Raw genomic sequence first — 8,386 nt, forward strand, 5'->3', positions numbered from 1 at the left:
AAATATCAAGGACTCATTGGGTGAATCGCTGTGGAACTGAAATTGGAATGCTCACTGACATTTCCCCTATCTGAAAGTCTGATGAACGCCGGAAAAATTACTATGTCCAAAAAAAATTTTTTTTCAACTCTTTTCAATTTTATCCCCGTGGGATATATATTCTACCCACACACATTTGGAACTCTCCTGGGGTACCCTCACTCATATTATGCCCTCATTTAGTGGATATTTTCACAAAAAAGTGAAATTTTCAAAAATCCAGAAAATTGGCTGAAAACGACTAAATATCAACTACTCATTGGGCGAATCGCTCTGGAACTGTAATCGGAACGCTCACTGACATTTTCCCTATGTGAAAGTCTGATAAACGCAGGAAAAATGACTAAGTCCAAAAAAAAAAATTTTTCAACTTTTTTCAATTTTACCCCGTGGGATATATATTCTACCCACACACATTTGGAACTCTCCTGGGGTACCCTCACACATATTATTCCCTCATTTAGTGGATGTTTTCACAAAAAAGTGAAATTTTCAAAAATCCAGAAAATTGGCTGAAAACGACTAAATATCAAGGACTCATTGGGCGAATCGCTCTGGAACTGAAATCTGAATACTCACTGACATTTCCCCTATCTGAAAGTCTGATAAATGCCGGAAAAATTACTAAGTCCAAAAATAATTTTTTTTAAACTTTTTTCAATTTTACCCCCGTGGGATATATATTCTACCCACACACATTTGGAACTCTCCTGGGGTACCATCACACATATTATTCTCTCATTTAGTGGATATTTTCACAAAAAAGTGAAGTTTTCAAAAATCCAGAAAATTGGCTGAAAACGACTAAATATCAAGGACTCATTGGGCGAATCGCTCTGGAACTGAAATCTGAATGCTCACTGACATTTCCCCTATCTGAAAGTCTGATAAATGCCGGAAAAATGACTAAGTTCAAAAAAAAATTTTTTTCAACTTTTTTCAATTTTACCCCGTGGGATATATATTCTACCCACATACATTTGGAACTCTCCTGGGGTACCCTCACACATATTATTCTCTCATTTAGTGGATATTTGCACAAAAAAGTGAAATTTTCAAAAATCCAGAAAATTGGCTGAAAACGACTAAATATCAAGGACTCATTGGGCGAATCGCTCTGGAACTGAAATCGGAATGCTCACTGACATTTCCCCTTTCTGAAAGTCTGATGAACGCCGGAAAAATAACTAAGTCCAAAAAAAAATTTTTTTCAACTTTTTTCAATTTTATCCCCGTGGGATATATATTCTACCCACACACATTTGGAACTCTCCTGGGGTACCCTCACACATATTATGCCCTCATTTAGTGGATATTTTCACAAAAAAGTGAAATTTTCAAAAATCCATAAAATTGGCTGAAAACGACAAAATATCAAGGACTCATTGGGCGAATAGCTCTGGAACTGAGATCGGAACGCTCACTGACATTTTCCCTATCTGAAAGTCTGATAAACAGCGGAAAAATTGCTAAGTCCCCAAAAAAATTTTTTTTCAACTTTTTTCAATTTTATCCCCGTGAGATATATATTCTACCCACACACATTTGGAACTCTCCTGCGGTACCCTCACACATATTATTCCCTCATTTAGTGGATATTTTCACAAAAAAGTGAAATTTTCAAAAATCCAGAAAATTGGCTGAAAACGACTAAATATCAAGTACTCATTGGGCGAATCCCACTGGAACTGAAATCTGAACGCTCACTGACATTTCCCCTATGTGAAAGTCTGATAAACGCAGGAAAAATGACTAAGTCCAAAAAAAAAAAAGTTTTCAACTTTTTTCAATTTTACCCCCGTGGGATATATATTCTACCCACACACATTTGGAACTCTCCTGGGGTACCCTCACACATATTATTCCCTCATTTAGTGGATGTTTTCACAAAAAAGTGAAATTTTCAAAAATCCAGAAAATTGGCTGAAAACGACTAAATATCAAGGACTCATTGGGCGAATCGCTCTGGAACTGAGATCGGAACGCTCACTGACATTTCCCCTATGTGAAAGTCTGATAAACGCAGGAAAAATGACTAAGTCCAAAAAAAAAAATTTTTCAACTTTTTTCAATTTTACCCCCGTGGGATATATATTCTACCCACACACATTTGGAACTCTCCTGGGGTACCCTCACACATATTATGCCCTCATTTAGTGGATATTTTCACAAAAAAGTGAAATTTTCAAAAATCCAGAAAATTGGCTGAAAACGACTAAATATCAAGGACTCATTGGGCGAATCGCTCTGGAACTGTAATCGGAACGCTCACTGACATTTTCCCTATCTGAAAGTCTGATAAACAGCGGAAAAATTACTAAGTCCAAAAAAAAATTTTTTTTCAACTTTTTTCAATTTTATCCCCGTGGGATATATATTCTACGCACACACATTTGGAACTCTCCTGCGGTACCCTCACACATATTATTCCCTCATTTAGTGGATATTTTCACAAAAAAGTGAAATTTTCAAAAATCCAGAAAATTGGCTGAAAACGACTAAATATCAAGGACTCATTGGGCGAATCGCTGTGGAACTGAGATCGGAACGCTCACTGACATTTCCCCTATGTGAAAGTCTGATAAACGCAGGAAAAATGACTAAGTCCAAAAAAAAAAATTTTTCAACTTTTTTCAATTTTACCCCCGTGGGATATATATTCTACCCACACACATTTGGAACTCTCCTGGGGTACCCTCACACATATTATTCCCTCATTTAGTGGATGTTTTCACAAAAAAGTGAAATTTTCAAAAATCCAGAAAATTGGCTGAAAATGACTAAATATCAAGGACTCATTGGGCGAATCGCTGTGGAACTGAGATCGGAACGCTCACTGACATTTCCCCTATGTGAAAGTCTGATAAACGCAGGAAAAATGACTAAGTCCAAAAAAAAAAATTTTTCAACTTTTTTCAATTTTACCCCCGTGGGATATATATTCTACCCACACACATTTGGAACTCTCCTGGGGTACCCTCACACATATTATGCCCTCATTTAGTGGATATTTTCACAAAAAAGTGAAATTTTCAAAAATCCATAAAATTGGCTGAAAACGACTAAATATCAAGGACTCATTGGGCGAATCGCTCTGGAACTGAGATCGGAACGCTCACTGACATTTCCCCTATGTGAAAGTCTGATAAACGCAGGAAAAATGACTAAGTCCAAAAAAAAAAATTTTTCAACTTTTTTCAATTTTACCCCGTCGGATATATATTCTACCCACACACATTTGGAACTCTCCTGGGGTACCCTCACACATATTATTCCCTCATTTAGTGGATATTTTCACAAAAAAGTGAAATTTTCAAAAATCCAGAAAATTGGCTGAAAACGACTAAATATCAAGGACTCATTGGGTGAATCGCTGTGGAACTGAAATCTGAATACTCACTGACATTTCCCCTATCTGAAAGTCTGATAAATGCTGGAAAAATTACTAAGTCCAAAAATAATTTTTTTTAAACTTTTTTCAATTTTACCCCCGTGGGATATATATTCTACCCACACACATTTGGAACTCTCCTGGGGTACCATCACACATATTATTCTCTCATTTAGTGGATATTTTCACAAAAAAGTGAAGTTTTCAAAAATCCAGAAAATTGGCTGAAAACGACTAAATATCAAGGACTCATTGGGCGAATCGCTGTGGAACTGAAATTGGAATGTTCACTGACATTTCCCCTATCTGAAAGTCTGATGAACGCCGGAAAAATTACTATGTCCAAAAAAAAAATTTTTTCAACTCTTTTCAATTTTATCCCCGTGGGATATATATTCTACCCACACACATTTGGAACTCTCCTGGGGTACCCTCACTCATATTATGCCCTCATTTAGTGGATATTTTCACAAAAAAGTGAAATTTTCAAAAATCCAGAAAATTGGCTGAAAACGACTAAATATCAAGGACTCATTGGGCGAATCGCTGTGGAACTGAGATCGGAACGCTCACTGACATTTCCCCTATGTGAAAGTCTGATAAACGCAGGAAAAATGACTAAGTCCAAAAAAAAAAATTTTTCAACTTTTTTCAATTTTACCCCCGTGGGATATATATTCTACCCACACACATTTGGAACTCTCCTGGGGTACCCTCACACATATTATTCCCTCATTTAGTGGATGTTTTCACAAAAAAGTGAAATTTTCAAAAATCCAGAAAATTGGCTGAAAACGACTAAATATCAAGGACTCATTGGGCGAATCGCTGTGGAACTGAGATCGGAACGCTCACTGACATTTCCCCTATGTGAAAGTCTGATAAACGCAGGAAAAATGACTAAGTCCAAAAAAAAAAATTTTTCAACTTTTTTCAATTTTACCCCCGTGGGATATATATTCTACCCACACACATTTGGAACTCTCCTGGGGTACCCTCACACATATTATGCCCTCATTTAGTGGATATTTTCACAAAAAAGTGAAATTTTCAAAAATCCATAAAATTGGCTGAAAACGACTAAATATCAAGGACTCATTGGGCGAATCGCTCTGGAACTGAGATCGGAACGCTCACTGACATTTCCCCTATGTGAAAGTCTGATAAAGGCAGGAAAAATGACTAAGTCCAAAAAAAAAAATTTTTCAACTTTTTTCAATTTTACCCCCGTGGGATATATATTCTACCCACACACATTTGGAACTCTCCTGGGGTACCCTCACACATATTATGCCCTCATTTAGTGGATATTTTCACAAAAAAGTGAAATTTTCAAAAATCCATAAAATTGGCTGAAAACGACTAAATATCAAGGACTCATTGGGCGAATCGCTCTGGAACTGAGATCGGAACGCTCACTGACATTTCCCCTATGTGAAAGTCTGATAAACGCAGGAAAAATGACTAAGTCCAAAAAAAAAACTTTTTCAACTTTTTTCAATTTTACCCCCGTGGGATATATATTCTACCCACACACATTTGGAACTCTCCTGGGGTACCCTCACACATATTATTCCCTCATTTAGTGGATGTTTTTACAAAAAAGTGAAATTTTCAAAAATCCAGAAAATTGTCTGAAAACGACTAAATATCAAGGACTCATTGGGCGAATCGCTGTGGAACTGAGATCGGAACGCTCACTGACATTTCCCCTATGTGAAAGTCTGATAAACGCAGGAAAAATGACTAAGTCCAAAAAAAAAAATTTTTCAACTTTTTTCAATTTTACCCCCGTGGGATATATATTCTACCCACACACATTTGGAACTCTCCTGGGGTACCCTCACACATATTATTCCCTCATTTAGTGGATGTTTTCACAAAAAAGTGAAATTTTCAAAAATCCAGAAAATTGGCTGAAAACGACTAAATATCAAGGACTCATTGGGCGAATCGCTCTGGAACTGAGATCTGAACGCTCACTGACATTTCCCCTATGTGAAAGTCTGATAAACGCAGGAAAAATGACTAAGTCCAAAAAAAAAAAATTTTCAACTTTTTTCAATTTTACCCCCGTGGGATATATATTCTACCCACACACATTTGGAACTCTCCTGGGGTACCCTCACACATATTATGCCCTCATTTAGTGGATATTTTCACAAAAAAGTGAAATTTTCAAAAATCCAGAAATTGGCTGAAAACAACTAAATATCAAGGACTCATTGGGTGAATCGCTGTGGAACTGAAATTGGAATGCTCACTGACATTTCCCCTATCTGAAAGTCTGATGAACGCCGGAAAAATTACTATGTCCAAAAAAAATTTTTTTCAACTCTTTTCAATTTTATCCCCGTGGGATATATATTCTACCCACACACATTTGGAACTCTCCTGGGGTACCCTCACTCATATTATGCCCTCATTTAGTGGATATTTTCACATAAAAGTGAAATTTTCAAAAATCCAGAAAATTGGCTGAAAACGACTAAATATCAAGGACTCATTGGGCGAATCGCTCTGGAACTGTAATCGGAACGCTCACTGACATTTTCCCTATGTGAAAGTCTGATAAACGCAGGAAAAATGACTAAGTCCAAAAAAAAAAATTTTTCAACTTTTTTCAATTTTACCCCGTCGGATATATATTCTACCCACACACATTTGGAACTCTCCTGGGGTACCCTCACACATATTATTCCCTCATTTAGTGGATATTTTCACAAAAAAGTGAAATTTTCAAAAATCCAGAAAATTGGCTGAAAACGACTAAATATCAAGGACTCATTGGGCGAATCGCTGTGGAACTGAAATTGGAATGTTCACTGACATTTCCCCTATCTGAAAGTCTGATGAACGCCGGAAAAATTACTATGTCCAAAAAAAAAATTTTTTCAACTCTTTTCAATTTTATCCCCGTGGGATATATATTCTACCCACACACATTTGGAACTCTCCTGGGGTACCCTCACTCATATTATGCCCTCATTTAGTGGATATTTTCACAAAAAAGTGAAATTTTCAAAAATCCAGAAAATTGGCTGAAAACGACTAAATATCAAGGACTCATTGGGCGAATCGCTTTGGAACTGTAATCTGAACGCTCACTGACATTTTCCCTATCTGAAAGTCTGATAAACAGCGGAAAAATTACTAAGTCCAAAAAAAAATTTTTTTTCAACTTTTTTCAATTTTATCCCCGTGGGATACATATTCTACCCACACACATTTGGAACTCTCCTGGGGTACCCTCACACATATTATTCCCTCATTTAGTGGATATTTTCACAAAAAAGTGAAATTTTCAAAAATCCAGAAAATTGGCTGAAAACGACTAAATATCAAGGACTCATTGGGCGAATCGCTCTGGAACTGTAATCGGAACGCTCACTGACATTTTCCCTATCTGAAAGTCTGATAAACAGCGGAAAAATTACTAAGTCCAAAAAAAAATTTTTTTTCAACTTTTTTCAATTTTATCCCCGTGGGATATATATTCTACGCACACACATTTGGAACTCTCCTGCGGTACCCTCACACATATTATTCCCTCATTTAGTGGATGTTTTCACAAAAAAGTGAAATTTTCAAAAATCCAGAAAATTGGCTGAAAACGACTAAATATCAAGGACTCATTGGGCGAATCGCTGTGGAACTGAGATCGGAACGCTCACTGACATTTCCCCTATGTGAAAGTCTGATAAACGCAGGAAAAATGACTAAGTCCAAAAAAAAAAATTTTTCAACTTTTTTCAATTTTACCCCCGTGGGATATATATTCTACCCACACACATTTGGAACTCTCCTGGGGTACCCTCACACATATTATTCCCTCATTTAGTGGATATTTTCACAAAAAAGTGAAATTTTCAAAAATCCATAAAATTGGCTGAAAACGACTAAATATCAAGGACTCATTGGGCGAATCGCTCTGGAACTGAGATCGGAACGCTCACTGACATTTCCCCTATGTGAAAGTCTGATAAACGCAGGAAAAATGACTAAGTCCAAAAAAAAAAATTTTTCAACTTTTTTCAATTTTACCCCCGTGGGATATATATTCTACCCACACACATTTGGAACTCTCCTGGGGTACCCTCACACATATTATGCCCTCATTTAGTGGATATTTTCACAAAAAAGTGAAATTTTCAAAAATCCATAAAATTGGCTGAAAACGACTAAATATCAAGGACTCATTGGGCGAATCGCTCTGGAACTGAGATCGGAACGCTCACTGACATTTCCCCTATGTGAAAGTCTGATAAACGCAGGAAAAATGACTAAGTCCAAAAAAAAAACTTTTTCAACTTTTTTCAATTTTACCCCCGTGGGATATATATTCTACCCACACACATTTGGAACTCTCCTGGGGTACCCTCACACATATTATTCCCTCATTTAGTGGATGTTTTCACAAAAAAGTGAAATTTTCAAAAATCCAGAAAATTGGCTGAAAACGACTAAATATCAAGGACTCATTGGGCGAATCGCTCTGGAACTGAGATCTGAACGCTCCTTGACATTTCCCCTATGTGAAAGTCTGATAAACGCAGGAAAAATGACTAAGTCCAAAAAAAAAAATTTTTCAACTTTTTTCAATTTTACCCCCGTGGGATATATATTCTACCCACACACATTTGGAACTCTCCTGGGGTACCCTCACACATATTATGCCCTCATTTAGTGGATATTTTCACAAAAAAGTGAAATTTTCAAAAATCCAGAAATTGGCTGAAAACAACTAAATATCAAGGACTCATTGGGCGAATCACTCTGGAACTGAAATCGGAATGCTCACTGACATTTCCCCTATCTGAAAGTCTGATGAACGCCGGAAAAATTGCTAAGTCCCAAAAAAATTTTTTTTCACCTTTTTTCAATTTTACCCCCGTGGGATATATATTCTACCCACACACATTTGGAACTCTCCTGGGGTACCATCACACATATTAT

This window comes from Phyllobates terribilis, unplaced genomic scaffold (assembly GCF_046119375.1).
Source record: "Phyllobates terribilis strain yellow unplaced genomic scaffold, ASM4611937v1 Scaffold_31__1_contigs__length_13893835, whole genome shotgun sequence".
NCBI classification, from domain to species: Eukaryota; Metazoa; Chordata; class Amphibia; order Anura; family Dendrobatidae; genus Phyllobates; species Phyllobates terribilis.